The sequence below is a fragment of the Drosophila tropicalis genome, unplaced genomic scaffold (genome assembly GCF_018151085.1).
Source record: "Drosophila tropicalis isolate 14030-0801.00 unplaced genomic scaffold, ASM1815108v1 contig_993, whole genome shotgun sequence".
Classification (NCBI taxonomy): Eukaryota; Metazoa; Arthropoda; class Insecta; order Diptera; family Drosophilidae; genus Drosophila; species Drosophila tropicalis.
In genome coordinates this window covers 285844-295504 of record NW_027173497.1, presented here as the reverse complement: position 1 = coordinate 295504, position 9661 = coordinate 285844, and the positions used below count along the sequence as shown (strand labels likewise).

The window sequence follows — 9661 nt, the reverse complement described above, 5'->3', positions numbered from 1 at the left end:
TCTCCTCTTCGCGGATCCTCACCAGACACATTAAAGGTATTTAGATCCAGCTGATCTATCTGATCTAACGGGGATGTTCGCCTTGGTGCTACTGGATTAAGCCTTTGCACGCAGGCCGTCACATTTGTCTCAATAAGACGAGTCATTTGCGCAGTTAAAGCAGTCATTAATTCGTTTTGCAACGTTCTAAATTGGTCATGATCAATTATGTTTTCCCTCATTGAAGTAACCCCAGTTTCTACGTTCGACCTTTCCGAAACAAAAGAGTGACTTCTAGCTGCTTGTTCTTGTAGCAACTGTGTTTGGGACCTTGTCCTCATACCTGCACTCGTAGAAGGAGCAGTATCGATGGGATTTTCCCTGATAGTTATGTCGCCAGTCTCTTCGTCACTCATTGTAAATCAAATTTAATTTGATACAGTTTAACCCTACCTTACTATAAGTGTTATTTGACCTCTACTATCGATGGAAATTATTTTAACTAACTGCTATTATATTTAGTAAGTATTGTATTTATAAAAATCTAATAAAATATATTAAAAATCGATAGTAATTGGAAAGACAATGAATAAGAGACAAATGAATCGAATCCAATTCAGTAAACAATCGCGACAAAAAGTAACCAAAATAAATCATATAAAAAAATGAATTCATGCCATGCTACACTCTCCCACAGTAAAGCCTAAAAACTGCATATTAGCGTAAACAGACTATTTAGATGGAATTAGTGATAGTTTTTTTTAAATAAAATATTAGAATAGAAATAGGATAGATAGTTTAGAATAGAATTAGAATTGAAAATATCCTCACTCATTGAAATCGTGGTCATCGAAAACTTCTTCTGATGGTTTTCTTGACGAATCCTATGCGCTTACAATGGGCAAATTTTCAATTTATAGATTTAAGCAAACACCAACTCAATCGTGGTTAAATCGCATTCCCGGAGAGTATTGATTAAAATTCCTATGCGACTGAGCGAGCGTAAGCCATTCATGAATACATGCAAGAACCTAAATAAAAATCAACGTTTTAAAAGCGGTTAAGCATTTGGACATTAGTTTTAATTTCTGCTTAAATTCCAACAAATTTCTCGTCTCAATATTCAGTTCTAAAATTGACTCAAATAGTTTGCTAAGTTGATGGACAGAAGCTAATAATTGTATTTTGCTTTCTGTGTTCCGAACTCACCAGCAAATCTAAAGGCGTCATAAAAGTGAAAGGATAGATTATGAAATAAACATTTCTTATTCTTTGATAATTTAATATTTGCGAGTTTCATTGACTTCATCTAAATGTTGTAATGAGGCCTCACGATTGGGCGCCAAATAATATAATAATGATATAATTATAACTGTTCGTGGAGGGGCGGAAGGATCCCAATAAATTACAAGTGGTTGGCTGGTGCCAATTTCTTCTGGGTGAGCGAGGGATGAATTAATAACGCGCGATAACTTCGGTTAAAAAACTTATGCTTTATTAAATGCACAGGTGGCCGACACACACGAAATGTTTCGGGTTAAAAGTATACAAATTTCGAGATAGAAAATTCTGAAGAGAAGGAACGGGTGTTCGGGTGAAAAACTCGGATTAGATTGAATATGGCGATTTACAGGAGAACCCTTCGTCACCCTCCTCAGTATGACCGAATTCGGTTTTGGGAAAAACCCTACCCCTCACTCTCTGCTGTTCACCCGGTGGCGTGAACATACCGCCCCCCTTGCAACAAGTTGCAATTGCCTCGCTGGACATGTCTAAGGATGGGGGATGGCAGCGTTCTGGATCGCCAAGACACGGGTGGAGATGGAGGGGGAACTTTGGATGCAGATGGAGTAGGCGGCACGATGGCTGAAGACCTCTGGATAGAAGCCCGAATGAAAGGCGGGTGCTTTTCGGGTCTTTGCTCTTTGGGTTGGATGTACGCGACAGAGCTGTCGATGTGCAAGAGCGTGTGGTGTTGCTTGCCACATCGATGGCATCCTGCTGTGCTCCTGCAGGAACCATTGGAATGCTCATGAGCCAAACAGTTCGGGCAGTATCCGTTGCTCAAGACTACCCGTAGCCTGTCGTCAGCTCGTAGTCCTCGAAACTGTCGGCACTGACGGAGCGCGTGTGCCCCTTGACAAACGCGGCACCTGAAGCAATTGGAACTGCGTTCTAAATCGGATGGTGCTGCTGTCCTTAGAGACATTTTCGGGCTGCTGGAGGAGGTGGACCGAGACCTTCTGGATTTTCCAGTAACGGATCCACAGAGAACCCATCCGAACATCGTCTCGATCCCCACGAAAGAATCACCAACATTCTTGATGATTCGTTCCCCAAGGATAGTGGGAAGGAGCTCGGCTCCAAGCACCAAATCCACAGGAGCTCTTTGGTGAAATTGCGGATCAGCGAGCGGAAGGTCAAGCGAATCCTGCTTCACCTGATTCGGGACGGCGCGGGACGGAAGTGCTTCAGCTACACTAGGCAGCACCACGGCGACTGCTTGGAACTGTCGCAGCGGTTCGTCAGGAGGAGAAATCTGTAGGCGGCACACTTTGTCGCCGCTACCAGCATCGCATTGCCCAATGCCGCGAATGCTAGTTGATACTTTGCAGCTTGGAGGATTAATCAATTCAAACATTCTTTGGGAAATAAAGGACGCTTCGGATCCCATATCAATCAAAGCGCGGATTTGAAACTGCTTGCCACGATGATGAATAGTTACCCTTGCAGTACCCAGGAGGCCAGTGTTGCGAGTGGAGGCGAAGTAACTTCCCACGTTTACATGAGGGCTGCTGGAAGAATCGGAGGACGCAGGAATCGGAATTATACAAGCATCAGGTGCTGAGCTCTCTTGCACTTGAGCGGAAAAGGCCTGAGCTCGTGCCGTAGGTTTTCGGCTTACGGATGGAAAGGTCTGACCGCTAGAGTTTGGTTGAAGGACATCTGTGGCCTCTAGTACACGGTGGCGATCAGTTAGGAATCGATTCAGGTCGTCCCAGGATGAGACGGCGGTCTTAGTTGGAACGGACTGTTCCCACAACAGAAGGGTGGATTTGGGCATTTTGCTCGTACAGATTGCTATGAGAAGGATGTCCCAATTGTCTGTACAAGCCCCGGAAAGCTCAAGACCGGTTAAGCAACCTTGAATTGACGTCTGCAGTTCTCTCAACGCTTTGCCAGACTCTTGTGTTACAGCTGGGATCTGTAGAAGCTGCTTGGCATGGGTCATAATCAATAATCGATTATTTTCGTATCGCGCAGTGAGGTTATCCCACGCGGACTGGAACCCTTCATTGGTCAAGGGTGACCTAGAAACAATGGCTCTGGCTTCACCGCGAGTTTTGCAACTTAAGTGATAAAGTTTCTCCACTTGTGTTAGGCTTGGATTATGGATAAAAATCGCGGTAAACAAATCACGGAATGTAGGCCAAGCCAGGCTGTCTCCGTTGAAGATTTCGACTTCGCACGGGGGAACTGTGTGGCTTTGGTGGGTGGAATCGACGGAGAGCCTGACTGGTGGGGAAGCTATTTTCGCGGACAACTGCTCGATTCGCTCTCCAAACAAAGTCCCGCCTCGCACATATACCATATAACAATATTCATGTTTAGCTTTAATTGTAGCTATGTGCTTCGGACTATCTTCGTTCTTTTGAGCCGTCAAGGCTTTATAGCATCGTGAAAACTCTGCCTCGACTTTTGTCCAAAGTGACTTAAGCTGGTCTAAGTGTATTTTAACGGAGACGAGTGGCACATCGTCAGCTAAAGCCTGGGACTCGCGAGTCTCGAACGCCGTTAATGCCTCGCACACGGCAACAAAGTCGGAAAGAGACATCGTAGAGTGTTCTCTGAGCTATTACGAATCGAATGGAAACAAATAACTTCGTGGAATTAGAGCTCTCAAGCGAGGAGATCGAAACGAAGCCGTAAGTGGACTGTATAATTTAAGTATAGAGGAGGAGTGAGAAGAAGAAATGTCTCCTCTTTTTAATGAACACAATGAATAAGCATAGATAGCATAAATAAAATTAGAAGGATTTTATAATTTTCCTCGCAGTTGTGTGAATAATTATAAGGATATATAATCACTTGGATATTAAAATTTATACAATGTGGAAAAATGTTTAAATTTATAAGAGTATTTAAAAGTATGGAAAAATTGAGACCAGTAGGATTGGGAGTGCCGATAACTTTTCAATAAGGAAAAAAAAAAACTCGGAATTAGTTTTCATTAAACGGACAAGATCAATTTCATGGATCCCTGAGGAAAAGATCAAAATGCACCAAGACAAGCCAAAATATTAATTCCATATAAATAAAGTTGTACTTATTTTTCTTTAGAAAATATTTTGCGAATTAAATTCAATCAGTCGATTGAAATATGTTTGCACAATAAGAAAATCACGAAGGAAAAAATGGATGTCGTGACCGAGTCACGGCTTGGCTCAAGTGTCAGCACTGATGAGACTTGAGTGTCAGCACTGATCGAGAGTCAGCTGTTCTGCCGTTGTTTATGTTTTGTGAGTTTAATTAATTGTAAATTGTTTAACGAGGATCACGATTTCCTACTTTAATTATGTAGGTTTCGAATTATTAAATTGCGGAAAGCCAATCGGAGTGGCTGCAATTAATTTTGTGTGGGTGAATTCAAATTGTATGTGGACATATGTATGTATGTGTGTAAATGTGTGCTTAACGCGGCAAAAGTATTACATGTGTATGTACCTATGTATGTATGTACATACATATGTATGTATGGATGTAAAAATTATTTGACATAAATAATTTATGCCGATGGACTAATGATCAGCCCGTGGAGTGTGCTGTACACTTTAAGTAAAGGTAAGTGGTACTTTATAAATTCTCGATTATTAAGCACCTCTACTTGCAGGTTAGAAAACAGCTGTTTTTACATGTAGGAATGTATATGTGTGTATATACATACATATGTATGTATGTTGCTATGCAATTGGACTTTTGGACAATCCGAATTTCGAAGAATGAAAAAAAAAATGCACTTCATAAACACAAAAATGATCGGGAAATACCATGTAACCCTTGGAACAGGTCAGGTATGTACATACAAGTATACAAAAGTGTGTAGGTCGCTATGGAAGAGCGGGAAACCTCACACTTTTATAAGTTTGTAATGGAATATAATGTGAATGAGATTTTTAATAAGAAATGTTGTACTTATCAGGAATTCCGCCGATGCAAGCTGGAATAGCGGAAGGATATCCGGCTCGAAGGACCAATGTTCGTGGAGGGGCGGAAGGATCCCAATAAATTACAAGTGGTTGGCTGGTGCCAATTTCTTCTGGGTGAGCGAGGGATGAATTAATAACGCGCGATAACTTCGGTTAAAAAACTTATGCTTTATTAAATGCACAGGTGGCCGACACACACGAAATGTTTCGGGTTAAAAGTATACAAATTTCGAGATAGAAAATTCTGAAGAGAAGGAACGGGTGTTCGGGTGAAAAACTCGGATTAGATTGAATATGGCGATTTACAGGAGAACCCTTCGTCACCCTCCTCAGTATGACCGAATTCGGTTTTGGGAAAAACCCTACCCCTCACTCTCTGCTGTTCATCCGGTGGCGTGAACAATAACTGTAACGGGTAACGTATAGTCGTGGCTGGTCATGAAGTAGTTGGATATCGGCTGGCACGCTGTTAATTTCCGGCACTAGCTCGTCGACAAGGGGGGTGTAGTTCTGCCGAAACCCAGTTACCACAATTAAATATATTTCGCCGACCTGCCTGCTTTTCTCATTGCTATATTATTAAAAGTGAGCGTGCATGCGACAAGAGAGAGAGAATACAAAAAAATCAAAGATAGAAAAAAAGATAGAAAAGAAAGATAGAAACAAAAGATACAATTTCCTACGCTGATAATGCAAGATGCATTTTTACAGTCGCAATCACTGGTAGTTTTGTGATTGACCTTTGCCCACCCTTCCTATGATCATCGGCCGCTTGAAGCTTTAGCTTCAGATGATCCCTTTTTCTTTACTGGGGAGACATGTGTAGATGGATGAATTTAACGATAAATTTTAAACAGACATTATAAAATTGTATTATTTATCTAAGAGAAAAAAAAATTTAGACTATTAATCATACTTAAAGTTATCAAAAACAAATGATCGCTCTTACAAATAGACGGAAAAAAAATATCATCAAAATTTAATAACAAAACAAAACGTCGGCGAGAAGTGCCGCTATTTCAGCTAAAGTATCTCAAAAATAAAAACAAGAATTAGCGCTAGCAACGGCTGTAGGCTAGGCGCACAGAAAATTTAGCAACGTGGCTAAGCCAAGAAAGAACATACAAAAAAACGATTTGCCCACGCATAATAACGGGGAATCTCTTTGCTAGTTGTTGGAGTTTTTTTTTTCTTTGTTTTGCTTTATGTTGGGAATATTATTTTTTTGATTTTTAACGAAAAAGGGCAGGTGCAAGGGGTGAAGAATATTTTTGTACATAAACAAATAATGTGTGCATATTACTTACAGCTTCATTCTCCAACGTCGAAAGCGCTTTCTCCGTACTGCTGTGGTTAAGGAAAGTAAAGAAAATTAAAAAAAAAATATTCTAACACCGAATATGCATACCCTGTAATTTTATCCTGATCCTATTTATTTATTTATTTAAGAGCTAACTTATTAATAGTGAAATTATAGGCTAGCTTATTACGTGGCTATGGCAGCAGAGGCCTTCAGCTCTAGAGTTGTATGAGTTTATGTATGAGTTCTCTTAACTGTGTGTTGTATGTATTTACATATATACATGGGGTGATGAGAGTTTCTTAATTTAAGTTAATTTGTATGTTCTTAGATGTGGTGATATAAATTTGTTGTTCTTAAGGCTGCAAGCGCTGACCCGAAGATACGTGGTTGGCCACATACGATCCTAACATACGAGCATAACATACGATCATAACATAAGATACCCGCTAACATTGCAACATTGCATTGTTTAAATGTTGCCAATCTCTAGCAACAAGCGCCTTTACAAACTAGCCGGTGAGAACTTAAATAATTAATTACAACACCTAAAAAAGAGACTCGTATGGTTTATCCGTTTTATTAATTCATAAAATTTCTTTTTAACTTACCAAGAGACTTGCAAACACTGACATCAGTACTTTCGTCCAGCAATAGACTAAATTGGGCATCACCAATATCAGTTTTTAATTCTTCCAGAAAACTTGGTCTCAAAACACTTTCTATTATATTCATGCATTTCGTTCTGTGGACTTTAATTTTATCTGCATTGCATTTTGTGGCGCACAATATACCCAAGTGAACAATTGTTGAAATTGCAGAATGGGTGGCAATGTACAAACATAAGGCTGCTTCTTTTGTTTTGTTTTGGGAAGCACATTCGATGTGAACACAATTTTATTTTTTTGTGTGAAGCTGTTTGTAGCCACTATATGTTTTTTTTTTTTTTTGCATATGTACATTGTACATACATATCCACATATGTATAGATGGCGGCATTTGCAATGTGGAAGATAAAAATACGGTGGCCAAAAAACCACACATTGGCAAATCTAAAGTTTGGCAATTCTTAACAAGAATTAATGATGGTATGCTCGGATAGCGTTGCAAAAATACGTTTTTTCATGATCGCGTTTGGCAAAAATGATATACGCAATCGATAGGAAATACTTCAGAGATTATGAATCCGAAAAATTTTTGAAATCGGTTGAGATTCATGGGTGCTAGAGGCGCCCAAAGTTGAGACATTTTTAGTGAAAATAAAAAAATGATAATTTTTAAAAAAAATCGCAACTTTAAAACTGAGTATTGGATTTTTTGGTTTTATCTGAAAAGTATGTTCTTTATTAATAGCATGTTTCATAAATTTTAATAATTACTTAAATAGTTATTGAACTAGAAGCGTTTAAAAAATGTACTAAATATTGGCATTTTTTGAACTTTGATGGAATAAAACTAGCAAGACTCAACGAGTATCAATACCGGACTACATACACTAGGTAGGTGAAATATTTACCTATCAGATGTATATGGTCCCAATATGCGGAGACCTGCGACAGCGATGCGTAAGCCATAAAACTAAGGCAACCTCGCCTAAAAAATGCGCTGCAGTTATAAGGAAGAAGAAGAGCGCATGCGTATTGGCCTGTAGCTTCTTTGTATTTAAATGATAACATTGCGTAATGCTGTTTTGCAAATACTACCTGTTTACCTTTCTACAATGATAAATTGTTAATTAATTAATTCCTCGGTCAGGAGAAACAAAAACGGATAAAACATCTCGTGAGGATATTCAGAGCAGGAAGGAGATTATACAAGCTGAATTCTCTCGCAAGCTAGGACTGAAAGTTGACTGCCCAAAGTACGGATACGGAAATACGAATGTTGGAAATACTTCAAGAAGATTTTTTGAAAATGATGAAGTGACATCTTTTATAACAGGTGTTAGTCAAGAGATCATTAAAAGGTTGGCTGTTATCTTGAATATTATAAATTGCAAGGAAACGGTAAATGGTGAAAAATTTGCCGAATATACTTCAAAGACTGCTCATCTTTTGAGTAAATTGTATCCGCAAAAAAAGCTTACCCCAACGGTACATAGGATTTTGGCTCACGGAAAGGATTTAATAGAATATCAGTGTTTACCACTTGGAGAGCTATCCGAAGAAGCACAGGAATGTAAAAACAAGGACTACAAAAGGTTCAGATACACTAATACATTAAAAATTTCTCGTGTTAGACAAAATGAAGACCTTTTTAACATGCTAGCAGCCTCTTCGGACCCACTTATTGCATCACTGAGACACGTGCGATCACGAAAGTATTTGGAAAATAGCAACTATAGTCCCGAAATGTTGAGTTTATTAGATACTGATGTAAATATTGAAAATTATTTTGAAGAAAATCAGCCATCAATAGCAAATTTTCAAAATTAACCTAAAAAAAAAAAAAAAAAAATTTTTTCTTTTTTTGTAATTATGTTAAAAAATTAAATTAAAACATAAAAAAATGTTACATAGTCGTCTAAAACAATGAAAATATCCATTTGTGATTGAAAAAAACCGGGTTTCGATCCATTTTTAAAGGAAAAACATGCTTGGAAATATTTTCTGACTTTGACCTTGAATATTACAGCACCACGAACACCTAGCACTTTTGACAAACATTCATTTTGAAGCTTAAGATATTCTTTATTATATGCTTTTTAAATTTTTGAAATCGCTTAATTGGTTTAGACGCTATGATTTTTGCAATTCTAAATGCCAGAAGGCCCCACTGTGCGTCGTTCATATGGTAAGCTACATAAATATACATACATATGTAGGACAAGTGAAAATACCTCCAATTTTCTTGACCACCTAAATAGTATACATCCAACTTTGCAAATAATTGAATTGCCAACAACGGTTAACAAAATCGATAATTATATAAGCGCTCCGAGTCCCTCTGAAGAAATAGATCCCCTTCAATATTGACAGGTGTAAGATGTCATTTATTTATGTTATGAATTATTGTTCTGTTCGATTGATTTTAGATATCTACACATATATCGCTGCCAGTATTTTTAAGTATCGATTGTTAGTATTAAGTCGGTATGTGGAAAATATCGAGATGTGGCCTTAGGCCACACTGGCAGTGAGCCTCTCTCTCTTCCGGTGACGCTTGAACGAGCTAG

General features: G+C 38.7%; 1 long non-coding RNA gene across 1 annotated transcript; it reads left to right on the top strand.

The window, feature by feature from the left end:
* Window positions 1–4948: 4948 nt before the first annotated feature.
* LOC137586442 (uncharacterized) lies at window positions 4949–5952 on the top strand. Its single transcript, XR_011033789.1, has 3 exons — window positions 4949–5051; window positions 5180–5300; window positions 5371–5952. It is a non-coding gene; the product is annotated as an uncharacterized lncRNA (long non-coding RNA).
* Window positions 5953–9661: the final 3709 nt, after the last annotated feature.